Raw genomic sequence first — 13,270 nt, forward strand, 5'->3', positions numbered from 1 at the left:
TTTTGACACCATCTCTCATTATATTCCCTAGCATAAATAGGCTCAGGGAATACAGTCTAGATGAAACTATTGGAAGAAGGGTACAGAACTAGTTAGAAAAAAATCTACACATTCAAACCCAGCAGAATGTCACTGTCAGAGTGAAGGACACAAAGACTGGGCAGTGATATCTGCAACAATCTGGTTTCACCTGGGTCCCCTCCTGCTGAATAATTTTCTGGGCAGCCTGAACATGAGAATGTGAATTTATTGCACCCACAGGTGACAGAACTCTAACAGGGCACAAACTGTTTGGGCAACAGAATTAATCAGACCCAAACCACAACCAGCCCACCTTGCTAGCATGTCTTAGCCATCACTCCAAACACCAGTGTCTTCCAGGTCCTCCTAGAAGGGGTTAGTAAGGCCCTCTGAGCAAAAGGTGGGGAGGAATGGGGAGCTCAACAGAGTTGATTTATGTGTTTGAGATTACGCTAGGTTCAAGGAAAACTGTAAAATATATGGAATGCATTCAGAAAGGTAGATGTTGAGAAAAGAGATAAGGAAAGGAAAGGAAAATGGAAAAATCAACCATACTATTTATAGTGGTCATTTTTCCTGTCCTATCCCAGCCAACAGGTATGATGGGCCTTTTCATTGGAAACTGAATAGCAAAGAATAGACTGTAGATAAACACAGTTTATTTGCTCTTAGCTATGCAAAATCCCAGAAACTTTATTTCTAAATTTTTTTTAATTTGTCTGGTAAAAGATAAAGCCTAGCCTCTGTTTACTAAGCAAGCAAGCTTTGCTCACCAGTAGTTCAGCTGAATTTTAGAAGTGAAACAACACAGAAGGAATTTACTTCCACCTAAACTTGGGCAGGGATGCTTATCTTTAAAGTACACATTATTTTATTATGATTATTGAACTGGTGCTTTACCTGCAGCATTCACTACCCAGAAGCCTGTTTCCCACAAATGAACAGTAAACATCAGTAACACGGACATGTTCATTTGGCACTGGATTTGGGGAAGCAAATGAAGGAAGCAAATCAAGTCTCCTGGCTCAAGATGGCTTTTACTGCTCACATCCAGCTGAGTTTACAGTGCAGCAGCAAGCAAAGGGTTTAACAAAAGACTTTCACATAGGCAATTTGAAAATGTAATTGGTTGAAGTCATTGTCAGTGCCAACAGGGGCACAAGTTTATGGGACAATTGGTAACAGAACACAAATACTACTTGTGTGAAAACTACTGTGCGTTTAACTACATGGAAATTAGCGTGTAGTGGCAGGCTGACAACACAGTGAGCACCATATCATTACACGATTACAGCCTCCTGAACCACAAGGCAAGAATACAGGTTATATGCTAATTAGTTTTGGATCCTCTAAAGGTAATTACATGGTAATCTCCACGTAGTTACATGGTGTTTAATAGGAAACCCTATTAACTAATCATATAATTAAAGAGTAATTGCAAGATACTTTTTCCTTGTGACATCCATGGTGGCCAGATAAATTAAAAGTGATAGAACTTCACAGCATAACCTGTTCCTGTTACCAGACTTCAGGGCAATATCATGCCTCTCAAAACATTGAAGTAGATGGGAAAATGTACCAAAAGTTTACAGAATGATACACAAGGAATAGACAGAAAATATACACTTCAATGTACAACACACAGAAAATAGCACCTCATACCCAGAACCACAAAATTACTAGGAAGGGAACCTCACCATGTTCTTGGGTTTTTCTTCATTTGATTTTCTTTTTTCCTTTTTCTCCCCACTTTTGCCTATAATATCAGTTTCTGTAGCTTGACAGTCACAGCCATCCTTTCTTTTCTCTCAGCATGTTTAAGACATATGGAGCCAACTCTTGCTCCATTACCTTCACTTTTTACCCCTTTTCTTCCTCTAACAAACTTTTCAGTACTTTTGCTACTATTTTGTTTTTAATATGAAAACTCCACCAACTTTTTCCTTCTGTTTTCTTTCCCCTCTTCTGCTTTCTTGTCCTAGGACTCTCATTGTTTCCTCTTCTCTTTGCAGAGGAACTGCAATGCAAATGATAAATAAAGTTATTGAAACTCTCCCCTCAGACTTTCCAAAGCCAGGACTGCAGCCAGCAAGGCTCCTCCATCTTTGTTCCATTGTCCAGGCATCTTTTCTGCCTGGCTTCAGCAGAAGTTGCTCACTGCTGCCACAGTCTTTTCTCCAGACTGATACTTAGAGAACCTTCCCAGTGCTTCCTGACAGCTCACACCACTGACCACAGCAAAAGCTGTCAGTACAGCCAGCTGGAAAGAGGTGGACAAGCAGTGCAGACCAGCACACAGTGCTGGCCAGTTTCAAAATGCCTCTCACATGAACTACTGAAGTTGCAAAAAAGGCTTCATTCCAGAGTGGACTGAAAAATTGGAATTTCCCACAAAAGAGTATTAAAAATCCAGTAAACAAAACATTTCATTCTTGTTTTCACCTTTTTTTATTATTATTCTGCCTTTTATCTTGTACCAACTAAAATTAGAGTTATATAATAGCATAATCCACAGCAAAAAACAAATGCTAAGAAAAAAAAAATCAAAATCCATGTCCCCAGCACCATTCAGTTTCATTGAACAAGCATTTTTCCAAAGGAAAACATCTGCCCAGAAGTTTATAACACTATGCAATACTAAGCCTGTTTCCAGGACTTCCCCAGCCTATCAGGGATGCAGAAATCACTATTCAAAAATGTGAAAGCAAGTGAAGCTGCTAAGAGCACAATGTGCAATCATTCCTGACTGTGAAAGGACTATAGACTCTGTTTAGTTTTATATACTGAACCCCATTCACTGCTCTAATGAAGCCCAAGCCCAAAAATGTTGCCAAGCCCCCCAGTAAGGAAAGAAATGCTTCCACCTTTTTATTCATTCTGCCTAACCAGAGCACAGCACAAGCAGTGGATGAGGTTCCATCTTCACAGCAGGGAACAAAATAAAGATGGGTATGAATTCTGAAGGGAAGGAAAGTTTTTGCAAGCTTCACCATGGTAGAACCCCACACTAAGGTAAGAAAACTATGGGTGAGTACAACGTTACAGGAACACAGAGAGACAAGATTAAAATTCTGTCCACAAAATCAGAGTAGACAAGAGAGCAAAAGTGATGATCAGTGTGATCCAATACAAGTGCTCTATTCTCAGTTTTTACTTTTTTATGTCACATTTGTTCACTGCTTTTATGCAAGTCTAGAGTTGGATTTATGCAACAATAACCAAGGACCCTGGGGAGTCTGCTGTTATCCTAGAACTGCCTGCTGCAGGCATAAGAGTGAGCTGTGCTGAGAGGGAAGAGAGACCAGGTAAGTGCATAGAAAATACATCAATTTGGTCTTTTAACTATGCTGAGCTTCCCTGACACCTTGGTAGGAAGATATATCTGCTTCTGTCCTCCCACCTGAGGGGGTTTTGAAGAAACATGACAGACTGGATCAAGTCCACTGTGCCAGTGAACCAGCAGTGCTAGGAAGTACCATTCCTTTCAGTAAACCTGGCCTGCAGCCTCTAACTGTGTAGCTCCTAGCAGGGAAAATGCAATGCCTGAAAAGTTTGAAGGTCGAGGTAACATCTCTAGACCAACTGGTAGAGCTGGAAAGGCTGGACAAGCTTTTAGGTTTCTTCAGAAACTATCAGAATAGTGAGCTTATACTTGAGCTTCTGTTTCTTGAATGGCTGGTTCTTGATCAGTTTTCCCAGTTATCCCAGCTGACACCCTGTGATACTCCCTCCACCTGCAAACTTCACATTGCTTACACTGTTGGGCTACCACAACTGCAACAGGCTCAAGCAGAGGCAGCCTCACACTGCACTGCCATCACCTACACACAGACAGCTGCGTGTGCAGGCTGGTGCCAGTCAGGCCCAGTGACACCCCTCGGTTACACCCCACTGTGAATTACAGGTCACAGGGCAAGGGGCTGGATTTTGTGTGAGGGCATCACACTCACAGCATTGCACTGTTAGCATGCCAAATTATACCATCTGCCCTAACTGAAGGATGTGGGGGGCGTTGCATTTCTTTTTCAGCTAAATTTATCTATATTTCAGTTCTGCATCTCCTAGTATAATCCTCCAAAATACAGGTTCAGAAGGCATTGTGAAGCTAAAGAGAAGGGAAGGAAAATGGGAACATAACTGCTTTCATGGCCACTGCTACCTTGGCATCGGAAGGGAAGGGAGGGAGTGTCAAACCATACAAAGCCCTCCCAAGTCTCACGGCAGATTTCACTTCCCGCTCTCTGAGCACCTCATGGTTGTTCACAAAGAAGAAAACAAAAGTCCGTGTCAGGAGAGTTCCCTGAAAGGGAATGTGACATTGAAAAATTATGTCTGATTGTGAGGCATCCTGGCAGTGAAACAAGTCTGCTGGGCCAGCATATTCCCACCGCACAGCATTCCCACGTGCTCGGCACTGCATGGGCAGCGCACTAACTAACGGTGCCCTCCGAGCAGGGAACCCATTAGCATATGGACTTGGCATCCAGGTTACTCAGTGCTGACTCAAAGGTCTGCACAATTAACTAAAGCTAAGCAGGAAGCACAAGTAGCTCACGCTATTACTTCAATTTGGAGATAACAAAGACTTATTAATTAAGAACAGCAATTACTAGAGTAGAAGAGGTTATGAACTCTTTTTTTCACTATAAAAGTCTGTATACAAGTCGGCATGCTGTGCTGACATTGACACTTTTCAGAAAGGCAATTCCGTTTTATTAGCATGCAGAAATAAGCTTCTGAAGCAGATTGTGGCTTAGAAAAAGACACTGGAGTGCAGAGATTATTCTCTCCATCACTGCTTCTCTTTCCATGAGCACTGGGAGCATTATAAGCCAGTCTCACAACACCCACTTCATCCCCAAAGCTGTAACATTGATGCCTTCCTTCTTCTCACCCTGTGCAGCTCTGGGTCACTGCTTTAGCAGCTGTGGAGTTGTTGGAAAGCACCACAGGCTATTGTTCCAGATGCAACTGGGAAGGGAACAGAAGAGAGGAGCAGCACTGCTCCTCACAGGCACAGAGCATGCCATTCTCTGAGCTCCCAAAACAACTTTTACTCACTGATCTGATTAATTTCAAATATCTATTATCTCGTAATTTATAAAATAGTCAAAAAATCTCCAGAAACCCTGAGGATACCGTGACTAAGGAGCAGCCAGCAGCTGGTGAAATGTAACAAGTAAGGTCAGAACCAGGTGCACGAATGTCAAATGGAAACCTGCCGGAGATTTGAAAAACTGGTGCTTTTCTGGTCTGTGTGAACAGTCAGTCACCCTGGGATCTCAGGCTGGAAGGGACATACATATGAAGGGTAGAAGAACCTAATGATGAACTTTAAGAATTGTACTGAACTTAAGATCACTCTGAGTCAATATTAGCTCTTGATTTTTTGCTCTCACCTTTGTTTTCATTCACGTAGAGAGGTAGTCACATAAGGAAACATAAAATGTGTTTTAAAATATTCACCTTTTTGAGACATATATCAGCTACATTTTAGCTACTGTGACCTCTTTCTCCCCCCTAGAAATAAAGCCAGAAAAGGCCAGGGATGACTGAATTCTCTCTTTATAGCATCAGCTGGTGCCAGTTGAAGTCTGTGCAAGCTCTTTGAAAGGTGTCACAGGAGAGGAACCTTATGGTGTCTGAAGTCATCTGTTTTCAAGCTGTTTAAAAGTATTTTGCTCTTCACAGTAATTTCTCAATCCTTGCTTAGCATTAATTATCCCAAATTGTGCAAATACACCAAAAACTCACACAGTTACTGCCTTTGTCACTCACTCAGATCCCTGTTTTGATAATGCTCCCTCTGCAATGCTGTGTAAATCAGCAGGTTAGAGAAGAGACTTCAGGATTTAAAACTTTCCATTAATTTGCGCTGTGCAGAAAAATCAATACTCAGCAAAGGTCCAGGTGCCCTGACAGGCCATACGCAGACTGTGGCAACTTGATAATTATAATTTCTTTAGTAGATATGCCATGCATATAAGGAGGTATATCATGCATGAAAGCATATTGGAAACAAAGAGACAGTAACTTCCTCAACAAAGCTCCAGGTCACAAGGAAGTAACCTTGAGACACAAATATGGGAGGTGAAAATGTAAGCTCTAAGAAACCACATCTCAGCATGGAAAAGAAAAAAGTATTGGTAACAGGCATCAGAAAAATCTGGATGACAGGACTGCAGGGTAAGGCTATCATTTGAATGCAAAATCATAAAGCAAATCTAGGTACTGATTTTGACTCTTTAAATTATTCACAGTCAGTGGTGACCTTCCAGGATTGGGTTCCCTGTTCAGCATTTCACTGTCTCATTGTATTGAAAAGATATTTTCCCTGACCTTTGCAAAGTTTTGTCCACTACCTGGTATCTTGACAGAAAATATAGGCATCTACAGCAGATACAAAGGGAAAAAAAAACCAGACTCAAAGGTATTTTCTTACTTCTCTGAAAAGAAAAAAAAATATATCTCAAACATAAATTCTTAATTTTTTAAAAATTATGTATTAAACAGTATGTGCTTATTAATAAGTTACAAGGCAAACAGATGTAGAAGTCACTTTCAAAGTGTCGTTGAATTGTTTATGTCAATGAGACAAGCAGAAGAATTTTTAGATGATTGTTTGCATGAGATAAATACTAAAATAAGGGCATGCTAAGCAACTTTGAAATAGAAGTGATGGATTGTTCTGAAAGAACATCTGGTAGTATTTGTCCATACACACTGAAGGTGACCTTTCCTCTTTACAAGTGATTTCCACTCCCAGTTTCCAAACCAATTGCTTGACAGCCCCCTCTTCTACAAAAATTACATGAGTCACACCTAGATAGCTGAATAGATATAAACAACATCATTTTAATACAAGGAGTATCCTAAATGTTCTATGAAAACAATATTAAATCACAAACTTATTTCTTCTTTTACTGTCTCTTGCATATCAGAAAGAGTAACTGAGTATTCAACCCACAGAAGCTTACTGTTGTAATGGTGGTGAGAAAAAAGAACCCAGAGGAATAGGAAAATAAAACTCTTCAAAAGCGGTGAGTTTTGGCCTTGATTTACTTATTTCAGCTGAAGAAGGTATCTCTGATCTTACAGCTCTTTTAGAAGTACATTTGGTTCCCCAAGACAAACTCAGGGTTGCCAAGGGGGAGTGTGAGGGACAGCAGAAACTTGAGGGGCCACAGGCAGCGACACCAGCGACGCCCAAGGCTGCAGTTAGCGGGGATGCACAGTCAGCCCTGTATGCAAAGTAAATATGACAGCACAGAGACTTCAGGTGGAGCATTCCTAGGCACATACATAAATAAATGCACCAAGAATTCTGTCCTTATACTGAACAGTACTCCACAATCGCCTTACTGCTGTACGTATGCTGGAATTGCAGGCACAAGGCGATCCAGGCTGAAACATCTCGTTTTGGTAGCATGGTTTGCATTCCTTCTTACAGACAGGTTTACATCTCTTCACAGGCATTCAGTTAGTTCAGACCTGTTCGTTCCCTGGAGCAGAGATTCTTTTGTATGCCAAATTTGAGTATGTGGGTATTTTTGGTAGAAACATTATACTTTCAAGATATGCATGCATCAAGTATTCAGGATGCAAATGAAGATTTCATCTTTTTACAAACTGTATTCAAGGCAATTGTACTGGAGATCGAGATAATTCCAGCCCTTTTGTGTATTTTTTTAACATTATAAAACTGGGCTAAAGCCCAATTCTCCTCCTCTGAATGACAATTACCTGAGCCAAGCCCTGATCAGTGCCATCTCCTTGTATTTCATTTTAGCAATAGAACAGAGAAGTTTCCTTGCCTCTGCTGCTAACGTTTGTGACAAACCTTTTTGTTTTGTAGAGGAGGGAGAAAGGAAGGAAGGAGGAAGACCCCAGGGGCATCTGACCATGCCTCCTCCAAAGTGGACAAAAAGAACAGAGGTTGCAAGGCAGATCTCTTATTCAGTGCCTTACCGAGCCACACCAGGTGTGCCTTACAGAAGGGGAGGAGGATTACTCTCCTCTCTTTTCCTTTTCAAAATCACACTATTAAAATAAGCTGGGTCAAAGTCATGTTACAAATGCACATTGTAGTGTTCCATGAAATGTAAATTGCAAGCTTGTAGAAGAGAATGTTACATAAATACAGTGACAATCAATTAGTTGGATTTAGAAGTAACTCTATATGTTACATATCCTGTTACTATACGCTTAGAAAAAGATCTGAGGTAATTGCATATCTATTTATTTTTGTCACAAGATTTTAAATTAATGCATATAATTTAAACAATGGCCTGGTATACAATATACCAAAATTTAGAATAAAAATCCTTGAGAAATAAGATGCAATTAATTCCAGCCTGAAAACCAAAGCCTTCATATTACCAATTGTGTTTTGAAAATGCAAAGAAAGTGTATATATATTTTAAGAGAACACATAAATGTCTTGAAAAAAAGCTTATTTTAACATATTGTATGGGCAGGCATATAAATATGAAATTACCAAGGAACATAAGTTTCTTGGCATCTGTCATGCAGATAAAGCCAAGAAAAATAAGGGTATTTTCTGGTAAAGAACTAAATTAATGGAATCTACCTCAAATGACTATACTACTTGGGTTGGTGCATTCTGAAAGTCTTCACCCAAATGTTGCTGCCAGTTCCAAAGCCTCCTGCTATTTAGAACCTAAGACCTAGCTCAGTGCTCTCTATTGAATAACTGAGGCATTTAAAGAAAAAGAAGCAGAGAGGTTTGGTTGGTCGTTTTTGTTTGTTTGCTTATTTGTTTTTAATAATAAAGGGCAGAAGAAAAGTCACTGAAAAGGAAGTCACTGACTTTTCATGGGGAAATTTTTTTATGAACAAAAGTGTTCATGTCTCATATATCTGCCTCTCTGTGAATAGAGTTTGCATGTTTTGTGTGGTTAGCTACAAAAAAGCCCTCCACCAAATTTCTAAGAAATATAATCTGATTTTTAAAATTCTATTTCTATCAAAGATAATCAAGAGATAAACTGCTATGTGTTACTTCATTCTGTTACAGACACTTAAAGAAACAATCTCACTGATGAGCAGAACAATCAGCCAATGGCAGTCACCCCTCCACAAAACTGCTCCTGCTGAAGAGTTTAGCACTGTGACTTTGATGTTAAAAAGGTTGACTCCACGTGACACACAGCTCAACAGCATAACTCTGATTTCTAAGGTGCTTGCAACACATAATGAACCTTACAGGTAAAATCCCTGCCCCCAAGTCACTTACTTCCTTTTATATTAATAAAGGCTGTTATTTCATCCCCTAATGGAGTAGTGAGATTAAAGTTATGAAAGGAAACATCTCATTTTGGGAAGTTATGTCAAGAAGTGTGATTCTCACAGTCATTGTGAGAAAAAAAAAGTCACATTTCACTTTGAAAGGGAGTAACTAGGTCAGATTCCTAACTCATAGAGTTACTGCATTAGTTACACGTGTGAGAGCTTCTCTGTACAACCACGACTTTGCACTTTTGCTCTCCCTCTTCCTTGCCTCCTAATGAAAAACATGCAGCTATTGGGACATTTTTCTTTAAAAAACCTGCTGCAGTTAGTTTGCAAACACACACACAGCTTTCTGTGTATATCTGTATTTCTGCATACTCCTAGTACTCAACTTTGCATGAAGAACTTAATTCCCTGTTGAAATTGTCATCACGTTCCACTTTGAATCCAGTGTGGCACCCAAACAGATCATACCTGACACACACATCTTGCACCAGTTCCAAGGAAGGGGCAGGAAGTGCTGGACGGGACACAAAAGCGATCTGTAAGACCTGCATTTGATTTACACCCTCCAGAGCATTAAATAGTGAAACCCATATGGAAGCAGCAGGGCTGGGCCATGCCCTCACCATGGGCTCTGGGAGATGAGCCTTGCTCAGCCTGTCACTGAGCCCCAGTGCTGTGGCCCATTCCCACAATCTAATGTCTCCCACAGGGTCACTTGGTTAGGAAAATTTCTCACACTAAGAAACGCTAGGAAAAGCACCTCCATTTTATCGCTCTTTCTCAGTGAATTAAGGAGGCTGATTTTACCCTTTCAAAAGGAGGTTTTTGTGTTTTAAGCCCCCGTAACGCAAGGAAAGGGGTTGGTCAAGATGCACACAACAAAAAGCAAGGTGCACACAATGTCTTGCAGTCCATATGAACGACCCTTAAGCAGGACCACCCCAATCCCTGCCCCCAGTTGTCAGGAGCCAGCAGGGTCCAAGGCAGAGCAGTGCTGCCCACACACTCTTTGCATGGAGCTAGAAATACATTTCAGCTGCATCTGACCCTCTGAAAGCAGTATGATCTTCTGTTGCCAGATCACTTGACAATGCTTACACCAAAACAACAGCAGAAGAAAACAAAAATGACAAACACTGGTAATGAGCAGTTAATACAAGCTCCTGGATGAAGGAGCTTTGACAGTATTTCTCCTCTTGTAGAACTTCTGCTTCACAAGACTATCTGCCAATGTACCTCGTTAAAAGAGCAAAAATGCTCAAAACTCCCTTCAAGGAAGCAAGGCTTAAAGTGAGCCAGGCAGAGGTTTCCTGGGTGAGATGATGAATCAGTACTTCTGCAATGCATGCTTCCCCCATGCACACACAGAGCTCTGCACCTCTAGCCTGAGGTCAGTCAATGATTTTTGGACCATGTGCCAAAATAAACTCCAGATGTCTTGTGGGAAAAAATCCCTGGAGGTTAAAATTCAGCAGTTTCAAGGGCTGAATCAAATATTTTGTGTACAGTCATGACAAAAAATTGATCTTAATCAAAATTAAACAATCCTCTTGAAGATTGCATTGGCATTTATTGCTAGGAAACTTCACTGCTGCTGTCTTGTCAAGCTGTTAACTGGCCCTCTACAGAAACAGTGTTCCGGTTGTCCCCAACACATCAAAGGAGTGAAATGAATTCTTTTTTGCAGCTAGGGATTAGTAATCATTTTATTTCTAATTTGCAGAGATACCATTACTGAGAGCTTGGGTCTGAGACACAGGCAACTCACCTTCTCTATGCTACTATGCAAACAACCAACCTACCTCTCTGCAATTTATTCGACCCCTTCTGCTCCATGGACACCAGGCTCCATTATTCTATATTTTACTGGCACTTAAGTAGAGAGCAGAGTTTATGGAAAATATGCATTTCTTATGCATCAGAAACTATAAAACTGTCATAAAGAATTTTCTGAGCTTTCTTAGTTGAATATATTAAACACTGCTACTTTTTAAAAGAAAACAATTATTTTAAAGAACTATTTTTACATGTAAAGTGTATTATGAACACACTTTCAAAATAACTTGAAGACCAATAGAAGCGTTAGAAACATGTTCACATTTTGCTCCAAATTATGCTTGACAAGTGCACATTAGAATACTAAGGGTTTATTCAAAACTTAAGAGTTACTTAAACAGAAACCAATCAAATGTGTACTCCTATTTTTGCAGCTGAACCCCAGTGGAAATCAGAAGTACTGATTCCAATATGAACATGCTTCTGGCCATTGCCAAGCTGTCAGCAACAGTGGTAGCACCTCAGGGATAATGTATTTAAGAAGGGGAAAAAAGAGCAGAAAAAAAGGCAGAAGCAGTTTGCAGCCAGAGAAGAGAGGAGAATATGTGAGAGGAACAACTCTGCAGAGACCAAGGCCAGTGAAGAAGGAGGGGCAGGAGATGCTCCAGGCACCAGCACAGAGATTCCCCTGCAGCCCATGAGGAAGACCATGGTGAGGCATTTGTGACCCTGCAGCCCATGGACATCCAGGGTGGAACAGAGATCAACCTGCAACCCGCGGAGGAGCCCATGCAGGAGCAGGTGACCCTGTGGGAAGCCCATGCTGGAGGAGGCTCTTGGCAGACCTGTGGTGCTATGGAGGACCCTCACTGGAACAGTCTGCTCCTGATGGACTGCACCACATGGAAGGGATCCTCACATGGAAGGGAGCAGTTCAAGAAAGGTTGCAGCCTGTGAGAAGGACTCACTTTGGAGAAGTTTGTGGATGACTCTCTCCTGTTGTAGCAGGTGAAGAGTGTGCAGAGTCCTCTCCCTTATGAGGAAAGAGCAACAGAGACAACACGTGATGGATGTACTGACTGGAGCTCCCACTCCCAGTCATCCTATGCAGCTGCTGGGGAGAAGGTAGAGAATTCAGGAGTGAAGTTGACCCCAGGAAGAAGGGAAGAATGAATGAGAAGTGCTTTTAAGATTTGGGTGCATTTCTCATCATTTTATGGTGATTTGATTGGTAATAAGTTAAACTAATTTTGACAAGTTGATTCTGTTCAGCTTATGACTGTAGCCAGTGAGTGACCTCTACCTTTCCTTTTGTTGAGTCACAAGCCTTCCATTATATTTTCTCTCCCATTTCATGTTCAAATATAGCATGGCAGGCTATTTCCTCATACCATTTTGTTGACCCTTAGCTGTCTCTGTGTCCCAAGAGGCCCAAGTCCTTGATGAGAGTGGACAGCTCTGCCACACTCTCCCAGAGCCCATGAAGAGCTCTTTCCAAAGTGGTAGTCACAAGAGTAAGGTGTCATTGCCAGGGGTCACTCTCAGTGTGAGATTTTATCTTGGGAACGGTAACACTTGAGAATTACAGGGTCATGCATTGCCTGCAAATAACGCGGCATTACACAAATGCAAAACACATCAAAGCAGAGCCTGTAACAACTGCAAGGTCTGCTCCAGGTGCAGAACATGAACATGCTTCCCGAGTGTCACACACAGCAACTGTCCTTCTACAAACAGAATGGCAGCAACTAACAACCACCGAGCAGCACCAGCCCTGGCAGGGACATCGTACAGTCTGATAAGGAGCACCAACACACTGTGGAGTAAATAGATCCCTGTTTTCCCAGGAGAGTAGATAACAAAACGAAGAACAAACATTTCAGTGAGTCACTTCCTGTGTTAGCGACACGCAAACCTACAGTCTAAAGGTTCACTGCTGACACAGTTCAGGGTGTGACTTTTCTTAATAGCAAATCACAGAATGAGTTTGGAGCTCACTTAAGAGGCAAAAACTGCTGCTTGAATGCTGCTCGCTGCTCCAGGGCCAGCACAAGAACATGATGCATCCAGAACCTGGGTTCTGCAGGTTTATTTTATGATCCTTAACCATGACCATTAACTCATGTTGTTTTCAATTCTAAGGATTGCATTTTATCTGCCACAGTTCTTTATTTTTTCCGTACCAATGACAGTAAGGTTAAATAAAAAAATTCAT

This window comes from Catharus ustulatus, chromosome 6 (assembly GCF_009819885.2).
Source record: "Catharus ustulatus isolate bCatUst1 chromosome 6, bCatUst1.pri.v2, whole genome shotgun sequence".
Classification (NCBI taxonomy): domain Eukaryota; kingdom Metazoa; phylum Chordata; class Aves; order Passeriformes; family Turdidae; genus Catharus; species Catharus ustulatus.